The 13480-nt window shown below is 44.4% G+C and overlaps 1 protein-coding gene, 1 long non-coding RNA gene and 6 other non-coding genes across 8 annotated transcripts in view; 2 read left to right on the top strand and 6 right to left on the bottom strand.

The window, feature by feature from the left end:
- LOC101886199 (uncharacterized) overlaps window positions 1-13480 on the top strand; it is an 883799-nt gene that overhangs the window by 149888 nt on the left and 720431 nt on the right. The gene's annotated exons all lie outside the window — the stretch shown is intronic.
- The window catches only part of LOC148680967 (uncharacterized), a 663035-nt gene that overhangs the window by 200241 nt on the left and 449314 nt on the right, over window positions 1-13480 (top strand). The gene's annotated exons all lie outside the window — the stretch shown is intronic.
- On the bottom strand, window positions 1891-1962 carry trnap-agg (transfer RNA proline (anticodon AGG)). The gene has a single exon. It is a non-coding gene; the product is annotated as a tRNA-Pro (tRNA).
- On the bottom strand, window positions 2914-2985 carry trnap-cgg (transfer RNA proline (anticodon CGG)). Its single transcript has one exon. It is a non-coding gene; the product is annotated as a tRNA-Pro (tRNA).
- trnap-agg (transfer RNA proline (anticodon AGG)) lies at window positions 3765-3836 on the bottom strand. Its single transcript has one exon. It is a non-coding gene; the product is annotated as a tRNA-Pro (tRNA).
- trnap-cgg (transfer RNA proline (anticodon CGG)) lies at window positions 4788-4859 on the bottom strand. The gene has a single exon. It is a non-coding gene; the product is annotated as a tRNA-Pro (tRNA).
- Window positions 5270-5341, bottom strand: trnap-agg (transfer RNA proline (anticodon AGG)). The gene has a single exon. It is a non-coding gene; the product is annotated as a tRNA-Pro (tRNA).
- Window positions 8824-8895, bottom strand: trnap-cgg (transfer RNA proline (anticodon CGG)). The gene has a single exon. It is a non-coding gene; the product is annotated as a tRNA-Pro (tRNA).

Here is a 13480-nt window from a genome sequence, read left to right as displayed (position 1 = left end):
CTTAAAAGCATCAGATAGTCAGAAAACTTTCTCTAATGAATCAAGGGCACCCTAAGCGAGAATCATACCCCTTGACCAACGAGCCACTGCAAAACAGTAACTTTATATGGCAACACTATCTGCTGACGAACTGGCATTCTCAGAAAAAAGGCCTCTGTGTAAGCCACAACGCCCTTACAAAACAGCAGAAAACTGTAAGGGCTCAACCGAAATTTGAATCTGGGATTTCTCATGGCATGAACGAGAATCATACTCCTAGACAACCAAGCCACTAAGCAAAGAAATGTTTTATGTGCCGACACTATCTGCTGACAAATTGGAATTCTTCGAAAAACGTTTTTTATGAAAGCCATAAAGCCCTGTAAAACAACAGAATAAATGCAAGGGCTCGTCCAGGATTTGAACCCGGGACCTCTCGCACCCTAAGCGAGAATCATACCCCTAGACCAACGAGCCACGAAAGCTTGATTATTTCACAAGACATCAGAAGCAACAAATGGTCAGAAGTCCTTATCTTACAAACATTGAAGAAGGGCTTTTGCTTCATTTGGACCCGGGACTTCTGCAATGGTTCGTCCAGGCTTTGAAAACGGGACCTCTCGCACCTTATGCGAGAATCAAGCCGGTAGACCAACGAGCAACTGCAAAACAGCCACTTTACATGGCAACACTATCTGCTGACAAACCGGCATTCTCAGAAAAAAGGCCTCTGTGTAAGCCACAACACCCATACAAAACAAAAGACAACTGTAAGGGTTCAACTGAAATTGGAACCTAGGATTTCTCATGGCATGAAAGAGAATCATACTCCTAGACCAGCAAGCCACTATGCAAGAAATATTTTATGTGGCGACACTATCTGCTGACAAATTGGAATTCTTTGAAAGACGTTTTTACGAAAGACATAATGCCCTGTAAAACACAGTACACCTACAAGGGCTCATCCGTGTATTGAACCCGGGTCCTCTCGCAACCGAAGCGAGAATCATACCCATAGACCAATGAGCCACTAAATCGAGACAACTTCTCAAGGCGTCAGATAGTCAGAAATCTTTCTCTAACGAATCAAGGGCACCCTTAGTGAGAGTCGTACCCCTAGACCACCGAGCCACTGCAAAACAGCAACTTTATATGGCAACACTATCTGCTGACAAACTGGCATTCTCAGAAAAAAGGCCTCTGTGTAAGCCACAACGACCTTACAAAACAGCAGACAACTGTAAGGGCTCAACCGAAATTTGAATCTGGGATTTCTCATTGCATGAACGAAAATCATACGCCTAGACCAGCAAGCCACTATGCAAAGGAATGTTTTAGGTGGCGACACTATCTGCTGACAAACTGGAATTCTTCGAAAGACATTTTAATGAAAGACATAGTGCCCTGTAAAACACATGACACCTGCAAGGGCTCGTCCGGGATTTAAACCCGGGACCTCTCATACCCGAAGCGAGAATCATACCCCTTGACCAACGAGCCACTAAATTGAGAGATTTTCACATGGCCTCAGAACCATCAGATAGTCAGAAAACTTTCTCTTACGGATTTAGGGCACCCTAAGCGAGAATCATACCCCTAGACCAACAAGCCACTGCAAAACAATAACTTTATATGGCAACACTATCTGCTGACGAACTGGCATTCTCAGAAAAAAGGCCTCTGTGTAAGCCACAATGCCCTTACAAAACAGCAGACAACTGTAAGGGCTCAACCGAAATTTGAATCTGGGATTTCTCACGGCATGAACGAAAAGCATACTCCTAGACAACCAAACCACTATAGAAAGGAATGTTTTATGTGCCGACACTATCTACTGACAAACTGGAATTCTTCGAAAATTGTTTTTTTATGAAAGCCATAAAGCCCTGTAAAACAACAGAACAATTGCAAGGGCCCGTCCGGGATTTGAACCCGGGATCTCTCGCACCCTAAGCGAGAATCATACCCCTAGACCAACGAGCCACAAAAGCTTGATTATTTCACAAGACATCAGAAGCAACAGATGGTCAGAAGTCCTTATCTTACGAACATTGAAGCAGGGCTTTTGCTTCTTTTGAACCCGGAACTTCTGCAATGGTTCGTCCAGGCTTTGAAAACGGGACCTCTCTCACCTTATGCGAGAATCAAGCCCGTAGACCAACGAGCAACTGCAAAACAGCCACTTTACATGGCAACACTATCTGCTGACAAACCGGCATTATCAGAAAAAAGGCCTCTGTGTAAGCCACAACGCCCATACAAAACAAAAGACAACTGTAAGGGTTCAACTGAAATTGGAACCTAGGATTTCTCATGGCATGAACGAGAATCATACTCCAAGACCAGCAAGCCACTATGCAAGAAATATTTTATGTGGCGACACTATCTGCTGACAAATTGGAATTCTTTGAAAGACGATTTTACGAAAGACATAATGCCCTGTAAAACACAGTACACCTACAAGGGCTCATCCGTGTATTGAACCCGGGTCCTCTCGCAACCGAAGCGAGAATCATACCCATAGACCAATGAGTCACTGAATCGAGACAACTTCACAAGGCGTCAGATAGTCAGAAATCTTTCTCTAACGAATCAAGGGCACCTTAAGTGAGAGTCATACCCCTAGACCACCGAGCCACTGCAAAACAGCAACTTTATATGGCAACACTATCTGCTGACAAACTGGCTTTCTCAGAAAAAAGGCCTCTGTGTAAGCCACAACGACCTTACAAAACAGCAGACAACTGTAAGGGCTCAACCGAAATTTGAATCTGGGATTTCTCATTGCATGAATGAAAATCATACGCCTAGACCAGCAAGCCACTATGCAAAGGAATGTTTTAGGTGGCGACACTATCTGCTGACAAACTGGAATTCTTCGAAAGACATTTTAATGAAAGACATAGTGCCCTGTAAAACACATGACACCTGCAAGGGCTCGTCCGGGATTTGAACCCGGGACCTCTCACACCCGAAGCGAGAATCATACCCCTAGACCAACGAGCCACTGCAATACAATAACTTTATAAGGCAACACTATCTGCTGACGAACTGGCATTCTCAGAAAAAAGGCCTCTGTGTAAGCCACAATGCCCTTACAAAACAGCAGACAACTGTAAGGGCTCAACCGAAATTTGAATCTGGGAATTCTCATTGCATGAACGAAAATCATACGCCTAGACCAGCAAGCCACTTTGCAAAGGAATGTTTTAGGTGGCAACACTATCTGCTGACAAACTGGATTTCTTCGAAAGACATTTTAATGAAAGACATAGTGCCCTGTAAAACACATGACACATGCAAGGGCTCGTCTGGGATTTGAAGCCGGGACCTCTCACACCCGAAGCAAGAATCATACCCCTAGACCAACGAGCCACTAAATTGAGAGAATTTCACATGGCCTTAGAAGCATCAGATAGTCAGAAAACTTTCTCTAATGAATCAAGGGCACCCTAAGCGAGAATCATACCCCTTGACCAACGAGCCACTGCAAAACAGTAACTTTATATGGCAACACTATCTGCTGACGAACTGGGATTCTCAGAAAAAAGGCCTCTGTGTAAGCCACAACGCCCTTACAAAACAGCAGAAAACTGTAAGGGCTCAACTGAAATTTGAATCTGGGATTTCTCATGGCATGAACGAGAATCATACTCCTAGACAACCAAGCCACTAAGCAAAGAAATGTTTTATGTGCCGACACTATCTGCTGACAACCTGGAATTCTTCGAAAAACGTTTTTTATGAAAGCCATAAAGCCCTGTAAAACAAAAGAATAAATGCAAGGGCTCGTCCGGGATTTGAACCCGGGACCTCTCGCACCCTAAGCGAGAATCATACCCCTAGACCAACAAGCCACAAAAGCTTGATTATTTCACAAGACATCAGAAGCAACAGATGGTCAGAAGTCCTCATCTTACAAACATTGATGAAGGGCTTTTGCTTCATTTGGACCCGGGACTTCTGCAATGGTTCGTCCAGGCTTTGAAAACGGGACCTCTCGCACCTTATGCGAGAATCAAGCCCGTAGACCAACGAGCAACTGCAAAACAGCCACTTTACATGGCAACACTATCTGCTGACAAACCGGCATTCTCACAAAAAAGGCCTCTGTGTAAGCCACAACGCCCATACAAAACAAAAGACAACTGTAAGGGTTCAACTGAAATTTGAACCTAGGATTTCTCATGGCATGAACGAGAATCATACTCCTAGACCAGCAAGCCACTATGCAAGAAATATTTTATGTGGCGACACTATCTGCTGACAAATTGGAATTCTTTGAAAGACGTTTTTACGAAAGACATAATGCCCTGTAAAACACAGTACACCTACAAGGGCTCATCCGTGTATTGAACCTGGGTCCTCTCACAACCGAAGCGAGAATTATACCCATAGACCAATGAGCCACTAAATCGAGACAACTTCACAAGGCGTCAGATAGTCAGAAATCTTTCTCTAACGAATCAAGGGCAACTTAAGTGAGAGTCATACCCCTAGACCACCGAGCCACTGCAAAACAGCAACTTTATATGGCAACACTATCTGCTGACAAACTGGCATTCTCAGAAAAAAGGCCTCTGTGTAAGCCACAACGACCTTACAAAACAGCAGACAACTGTAAGGGCTCAACCGAAATTTGAATCAGGGATTTCTCATTGCATGAACGAAAATCATACGCCTAGACCAGCAAGCCACTATGCAAAGGAATGTTTTAGGTGGCGACACTATCTGCTGACAAACTGAAATTCTTCGAAAGACATTTTAATGAAAGACATAGTGCCCTGTAAAACACATGACACCTGCAAGGGCTCGTCCGGGATTTGAACCTGGGACCTCTCACACCCGAAGCGAGAATCATACCCCTAGACCAACGAGCCACTAAATTGAGAAAATTTCACATGGCCTTAGAAGCATCAGATAGTCAGAAAACTTTCTCTAATGAATCAAGGGCACCCTAAGCGAGAATCATACCCCTTGACCAACGAGCCACTGCAAAACAGTAACTTTATATGGCAACACTATCTGCTGATGAACTGGGATTCTCAGAAAAAAGGCCTCTGTGTAAGCCACAACGCCCTTACAAAACAGCAGAAAACTGTAAGGGCTCAACTGAAATTTGAATCTGGGATTTCTCATGGCATGAACGAGAATCATACTCCTAGACAACCAAGCCACTAAGCAAAGAAATGTTTTATGTGCCGACACTATCTGCTGACAACCTGGAATTCTTCGAAAAACGTTTTTTATGAAAGCCATAAAGCCCTGTAAAACAAAAGAATAAATGCAAGGGCTCGTCCGGGATTTGAACCCGGGACCTCTCGCACCCTAAGCGAGAATCATACCCCTAGACCAACAAGCCACAAAAGCTTGATTATTTCACAAGACATCAGAAGCAACAGATGGTCAGAAGTCCTTATCTTACAAACATTGATGAAGGGCTTTTGCTTCATTTGGACCCGGGACTTCTGCAATGGTTCGTCCAGGCTTTGAAAACGGGTCCTCTCGCACCTTATGCGAGAATCAAGCCCGTAGACCAACGAGCAACTGCAAAACAGCCACTTTACATGGCAACACTATCTGCTGACAAACCGGCATTCTCACAAAAAAGGCCTCTGTGTAAGCCACAACGCCCATACAAAACAAAAGACAACTGTAAGGGTTCAACTGAAATTTGAACCTAGGATTTCTCATGGCATGAACGAGAATCATACTCCTAGACCAGCAAGCCACTATGCAAGAAATATTTTATGTGGCGACACTATCTGCTGACAAATTGGAATTCTGTGAAAGACGTTTTTACGAAAGACATAATGCCCTGTAAAACACAGTACACACACAAGGGCTCATCCGTGTATTGAACCTGGGTCCTCTCACAACCGAAGCGAGAATTATACCCATAGACCAATGAGCCACTAAATCGAGACAACTTCACAAGGCGTCAGATAGTCAGAAATCTTTCTCTAACGAATCAAGGGCAACTTAAGTGAGAGTCATACCCCTAGACCACCGAGCCACTGCAAAACAGCAACTTTATATGGCAACACTATCTGCTGACAAACTGGCATTCTCAGAAAAAAGGCCTCTGTGTAAGCCACAACAACCTTACAAAACAGCAGACAACTGTAAGGGCTCAACCGAAATTTGAATCTGGGATTTCTCACGGCATGAACGAAAAGCATACTCCTAGACAACCAAACCACTATGCAAAGGAATGTTTTATGTGCCGACGCTATCTGCTGACAAACTGGAATTCTTCGAAAATTGTTTTTTTATGAAAGCCATAAAGCCCAGTAAAACAACAGATCAATTGCAAGGGCTCGTCCGGGATTTGAACCCGGGACCTCCCGCACCCTTAGCGAGAATCATACCCCTAGACCAACGAGCCACAAAAGCTTGAATATTTCACAAGACATCAGAAGAAACAGATGGTCAGAAATCCTTATCTTACAAACATTGAAGCAGGGCTTTTGCTTCATTTGGACCCGGGACTTCTGCAATGGTTCGTCCAGGCTTTGAAAACAGGACCTCTCGCACCTTATGCGAGAATCAAGCCCGTAGACCAACGAGCAACTGCAAAACAGCCACTTTACATGGCAACACTATCTGCTGACAAACTGGCATTCTCAGAAAAAAGACCCTTGTGTAAGCCACAACGCCCTTACAAAACAAAAGACAACTGTAAGGGTTCAACTGAAATTTGAACCTAGGATTTCTCATGGCATGAACGAGAATCATACTCCTAGACCAGCAAGCCACTATGCAAGAAATATTTTATGTGGCGACACTATCTGCTGACAAATTGGAATTCTTTGAAAGACGTTTTTACGAAAGACATAATGCCCTGTAAAACACAGTATACCTACAAGGGCTCATCCGTGTATTGAACCCGGGTCCTCTCGCAACCGAAGCGAGAATCATACCCATAGACCAATGAGCCACTAAATCGAGACAACTTCACAAGGCGTCAGATAGTCAGAAATCTTTCTCTAACGAATCAAGGGCACCTTAAGTGAGAGTCATACCCCTAGACCACCGAGCCACTGCAAAACAGCAACTTTATATGGCAACACTATCTGCTGACAAACTGGCATTCTCAGAAAAAAGGCCTCTGTGTAAGCCACAACGACCTTACAAAACAGCAGACAACTGTAAGGGCTTAACCGAAATTTGAATCTGGGAATTCTCATTGCATGAACGAAAATCATACGCCTAGACCAGCAAGCCACTTTGCAAAGGAATGTTTTAGGTGGCAACACTATCTGCTGACAAACTGGAATTCTTCGAAAGACATTTTAATGAAAGACATAGTGCCCTGTAAAACACATGACACATGCAAGGGCTCGTCTGGGATTTGAAGCCGGGACCTCTCACACCCGAAGCAAGAATCATACCCCTAGACCAACGAGCCACTAAATTGAGAGAATTTCACATGGCCTTAGAAGCATCAGATAGTCAGAAAACTTTCTCTAATGAATCAAGGGCACCCTAAGCGAGAATCATACCCCTTGACCAACGAGCCACTGCAAAACAGTAACTTTATATGGCAACACTATCTGCTGACGAACTGGCATTCTCAGAAAAAAGGCCTCTGTGTAAGCCACAACGCCCTTACAAAACAGCAGAAAACTGTAAGGGCTCAACCGAAATTTGAATCTGGGATTTCTCATGGCATGAACGAGAATCATACTCCTAGACAACCAAGCCACTAAGCAAAGAAATGTTTTATGTGCCGACACTATCTGCTGACAACCTGGAATTCTTCGAAAAACGTTTTTTATGAAAGCCATAAAGCCCTGTAAAACAAAAGAATAAATACAAGGGCTCGTCCGGGATGTGAACCCGGGACCTCTCGCACCCTAAGCGAGAATCATACCCCTAGGCCAACGAGCCATAAAAGCTTGATTATTTCACAAGACATCAGAAGCAACAGATGGTCAGAAGTCCTTATCTTACAAACATTGAAGAAGGGCTTTTGCTTCATTTGGACCCGGGACTTCTGCAATGGTTCGTCCAGGCTTTGAAAACGGGACCTCTCGCACCTTATGCGAGAATCAAGCCCGTAGACCAACGAGCAACTGCAAAACAGCCACTTTACATGGCAACACTATCTGCTGACAAACCGGCATTCTCAGAAAAAAGGCCTCTGTGTAAGCCACAACGCCCATACAAAACAAAAGACAACTGTAAGGGTTCAACTGAAATTGGAACCTAGGATTTCTCATGGCATGAACGAGAATCATACTCCTAGACCAGCAAGCCACTATGCAAGAAATATTTTATGTGGCAACACTATCTGCTGACAAATTGGAATTCTTTGAAAGACGTTTTTATGAAAGACATAATGCCCTGTAAAACACAGTACACCTACAAGGGCTCATCCGTGTATTGAACCTGGGTCCTCTCACAACCGAAGCGAGAATTATACCCATAGACCAATGAGCCACTAAATCGAGACAACTTCACAAGGCGTCAGATAGTCAGAAATCTTTCTCTAACGAATCAAGGGCACCTTAAGTGAGAGTCATACCCCTAGACCACCGAGCCACTGCAAAACAGCAACTTTATATGGCAACACTATCTGCTGACAAACTGGCATTCTCAGAAAAAAGGCCTCTGTGTAAGCCACAACGACCTTACAAAACAGCAGACAACTGTAAGGGCTCAACCGAACTTTGAATCTGGGATTTCTCATTGCATGAACGAAAATCATACGCCTAGACCAGCAAGCCACTATGCAAAGGAATGTTTTAGGTGGCGACACTATCTGCTGACAAACTGGAATTCTTCGAAAGACATTTTAATGAAAGACATAGTGCCCTGTAAAACACATGACACCTGCAAGGGCTCGTCCGGGATTTGAACCCGGGACCTCTCACACCCGAAGCGAGAATCATACCCCTAGACCAACGAGCCACTGCAAAACAATAACTTTATATGGCAACACTATCTGCTGACGAACTGGCATTCTCAGAAAAAAGGCCTCTGTGTAAGCCACAATGCCCTTACAAAACAGCAGACAACTGTAAGGGCTCAACCGAAATTTGAATCTGGGATTTCTCACGGCATGAACGAAAAGCATACTCCTAGACAACCAAACCACTATGCAAAGGAATGTTTTATGTGCCGACGCTATCTGCCGACAAACTGGAATTCTTCGAAAATTGTTTTTTTATGAAAGCCATAAAGCCCAGTAAAACAACAGATCAATTGCAAGGGCTCATCCGGGATTTGAACCCGGGACCTCCCGCACCCTTAGCGAGAATCATACCCCTAGACCAACGAGCCACAAAAGCTTGAATATTTCACAAGACATCAGAAGCAACAGATGGTCAGAAATCCTTATCTTACAAACATTGAAGCAGGGCTTTTGCTTCATTTGGACCCGGGACTTCTGCAATGGTTCGTCCAGGCTTTGAAAACAGGACCTCTCGCACCTTATGCGAGAATCAAGCCCGTAGACCAACGAGCAACTGCAAAACAGCCACTTTACATGGCAACACTATCTGCAGACAAACTGGCATTCTCAGAAAAAAGACCCTTGTGTAAGCCACAACGCCCTTACAAAACAAAAGACAACTGTAAGGGTTCAACTGAAATTTGAACCTAGGATTTCTCATGGCATGAACGAGAATCATACTCCTAGACCAGCAAGCCACTATGCAAGAAATATTTTATGTGGCGACACTATCTGCTGACAAATTGGAATTCTTTGAAAGACGTTTTTACGAAAGACATAATGCCCTGTAAAACACAGTACACCTACAAGGGCTCATCCGTGTATTGAACCCGGGTCCTCTCACAACCGAAGCGAGAATCATACCCATAGACCAATGAGCCACTAAATCGAGACAACTTCACAAGGCGTCAGATAGTCAGAAATCTTTCTCTAACGAATCAAGGGCACCTTAAGTGAGAGTCATACCCCTAGACCACCGAGCCACTGCAAAACAGCAACTTTATATGGCAACACTATCTGCTGACAAACTGGCATTCTCAGAAAAAAGGCCTCTGTGTAAGCCACAACGACCTTACAAAACAGCAGACAACTGTAAGGGCTTAACCGAAATTTGAATCTGGGAATTCTCATTGCATGAACGAAAATCATACGCCTAGACCAGCAAGCCACTTTGCAAAGGAATGTTTTAGGTGGCAACACTATCTGCTGACAAACTGGAATTCTTCGAAAGACATTTTAATGAAAGACATAGTGCCCTGTAAAACACATGACACCTGCAAGGGCTCGTCTGGGATTTGAAGCCGGGACCTCTCACACCCGAAGCAAGAATCATACCCCTAGACCAACGAGCCACTAAATTGAGAGAATTTCACATGGCCTTAGAAGCATCAGATAGTCAGAAAACTTTCTCTAATGAATCAAGGGCACCCTAAGCGAGAATCATACCCCTTGACCAACGAGCCACTGCAAAACAGTAACTTTATATGGCAACACTATCTGCTGACGAACTGGCATTCTCAGAAAAAAGGCCTCTGTGTAAGCCACAACGCCCTTACAAAACAGCAGACAACTGTAAGGGCTCAACCGAAATTTGAATCTGGGATTTCTCACGGCATGAACGAAAAGCATACTCCTAGACAACCAAACCACTATGGAAAGGAATGTTTTATGTGCCGACACTATCTGCTGACAAACTGGAATTCTTCGAAAATTGTTTTTTTTATGAAAGCCATAAAGCCCTGTAAAACAACAGAACAAATGCAAGGGCTCGTCCGGGATTTGAACCCAGGACCTCTCGCACCCTAAGCGAGAATCATACCCCTAGACCAACTAGCCACAAAAGCTTGATTATTTCACAAGACATCAGAGGCAACAGATGGTCAGAAGTCCTTATCTTACAAACATTGAAGAAGGGCTTTTGCTTCATTTGGACCAGGGACTTCTGCAATGGTTCGTCCAGGCTTTGAAAACGGGACCTCTCGCACCCTATGCGAGAATCAAGCCCGTAGACCAACGAGCAACTGCAAAACAGCCACTTTACATGGCAACTCTATCTGCTGACAAACCGGCATTCTCAGAAAAAAGGCCTCCGTGTAAGCCACAACGCCCATACAAAACAAAAGACAACTGTAAGGGTTCAACTGAAATTGGAACCTAGGATTTCTCATGGCATGAACGAGAATCATACTCCTAGACCAGCAAGCCACTATGCAAGAAATATTTTATGTGGCGACACTATCTGCTGACAAATTGGAATTCTTTGAAAGACGTTTTTACGAAAGACATAATGCCCTGTAAAACACAGTACACCTGCAAGGGCTCGAGTGACGTCACTGACGTCACTGTCTCCGTGCGTTTTCTTGAAGTTTGGACTCGCTATTAACTCGCAATTTAAATCTTAATCATAAAATTCTTCCTCATTCGCTAACTATTTTTCTCTCCTACTTAGGGTGAACAAACCCTTAATACATTTATACAAACAAAACTGCTTTAAAACGGTCTGTCCCTCGAGCATCTGCCTGTTGTTTGTAGATTTAGCCTGCTAGCGCCGCTGGTCAGCTAAAGCTACCAACCTCTTTTACCATACACTTTTGACATACTGGCTTTGCTCTTTACGTAAAATGTCGCTTGCGTCTCTGTCCTTGTGTGGAGGAGAAGCATCGATGGAGGCGTTGGAGCTGGAGCTGGAAGAAGTGGAGTCCCAGATCCGGGCACATCTGATGAGGTGGACGCGGCTGCAGGAACAACTGCTTGTTGTGCCTAACGCTAAGGCCGCCTCATCATCTAAGGTACGTGGAAATTACAACCACATCATTCCCTCTACCTCAACCCGCGTCCTTCTCCGTCCAGGCCCAGCGCACCCGGGGCGCGGCTTGGCCAGGCGTCGTTCACGCCGACACCCGGCTACCACGGCGCCTGGGTGCAGCCGCGTAAGGTGCTTGCCAGATCCTGGGGCAGAACGTCTCCTCCTCACGTTTTGAGATCTCCACCGAGAACCGCTTCTCCCCTCTCCGCGAGTCGGATCCCGATGTGGCCATCATCGGTGACTCGATTGTTCGTCACGTCCGTGCCGCCTCCTCAAAAGGTAATAAAGTACGTACTTTCTGCTTTCCTGGTGCCCGTGTGAGAAATATTTCTACACAGATTCCAACCATCCTGGGTGCTGCCGAGAGCCCTGGTGCCGTTGTCCTCCACATTGGGACAAACAATACCGGGCTCAGGCAGTCGGAGATCCTGAAGAAGGACTTCAGGAGCCTGATCGAGGCGGTTCGACGCACCTCGCCCGCCACGCAGATCATCGTTTCAGGGCTGCTTCCTACCTACCGCCGAGGAAATGAAAGGTTCAGTAGACTTTTAGCTCTGAATGAATGGCTAATAACATGGTGTAAAGAACAGAAATTGCTCTTTGCTAATAACTGGAATCTTTTCTGGGAGCGTCCTAGGCTCTTCCGTGCTGACGGCCTGCACCCCAGTCGAGCCGGAGCTGAACTCCTGTCGGACAACATCTCCAGATTACTTCGCACCATCTGACTAGCAGGTAAAAATTCACAAAATTCACATTATAGCCACCTAGACTCTTGTTCGTCCCACTTAAACATCAGTAACGCATATCTTGCAAATCCTATAGAGACTGTGTCTCTTCCTCGTATTATTAGATTAAGAAATAAACGTACTGTGTGCTCCAGAAAAAATCTATTAAGAATCAAACCAGAAAAACCAGTAGAAAGTGAAAATACAAATTTCGTAAGGCTTGGTCTCCTAAACATCAGGGGCCTCATGTACGAATACTTGCGTGGAAATCTTACTAAAACATTGCGTACGCACAAAGCTGTAAATGTGCGTATGCAGAAAAATATTCAGATGTATGAAACACTGCGTACGCCGAATCTCACGCATATTCTTTTGTACTTCTGAATGAACGTGAAACTGAGCGCAACATGCACGAGCACAAAACCCCTCCCTGCCTCCTCCCCCGAATGAATATGCTAATGACTATGCTAATGGCAAAACCCAACGAAAAAGCAATGGCAAAATCAAGCAAAAAGAGAAACTTTGAACAGAATGTGAATTGGAGGTGCTGCTTTCGGAGGTAGACCGGAGAAAAGCGGTGTTATTTGCAAGTTTGTTCTCCGGAATTAACAACAAAAGAAAAAAATAGAGTGGGAGAGTTTAGCTGATGCGGTCAACACAGTTGGGTCTGAACATCGCACTGAGTGCGTTAAAAAAAGAAATAGTGTGGTTTATATCTGTAAAATGTTGCAGAACGTTCAACAGTCTCAGTGGTGCTACTCGTAAGACGCATGTGATCATGAATTGATACATTTGAGCATGAACTTGGCTCGAATCCAGCGTCTGATGAACTCTTTCTTGTTTTTTCCCCCACTACATATCAGATTTTGCCAACTATTTATCGCGAGAAAGACAAGTAGGAATCATCAATAAGTTCATATCAATAAGTATCATATTTTATTTGCACATTTATTGAATGGAAATGTTTCTGATTCATGCATGCAAATTTATCTTCAGATAGTGTCTTTATAG

This window comes from Danio rerio, chromosome 4 (genome assembly GCF_052040795.2).
Source record: "Danio rerio strain M-AB ecotype USA chromosome 4, GRCz13ab, whole genome shotgun sequence".
Taxonomy (NCBI): domain Eukaryota; kingdom Metazoa; phylum Chordata; class Actinopteri; order Cypriniformes; family Danionidae; genus Danio; species Danio rerio.
Note: the sequence above shows the minus strand (reverse complement) of the source record. Positions and strands in the feature narration are given on the sequence as shown.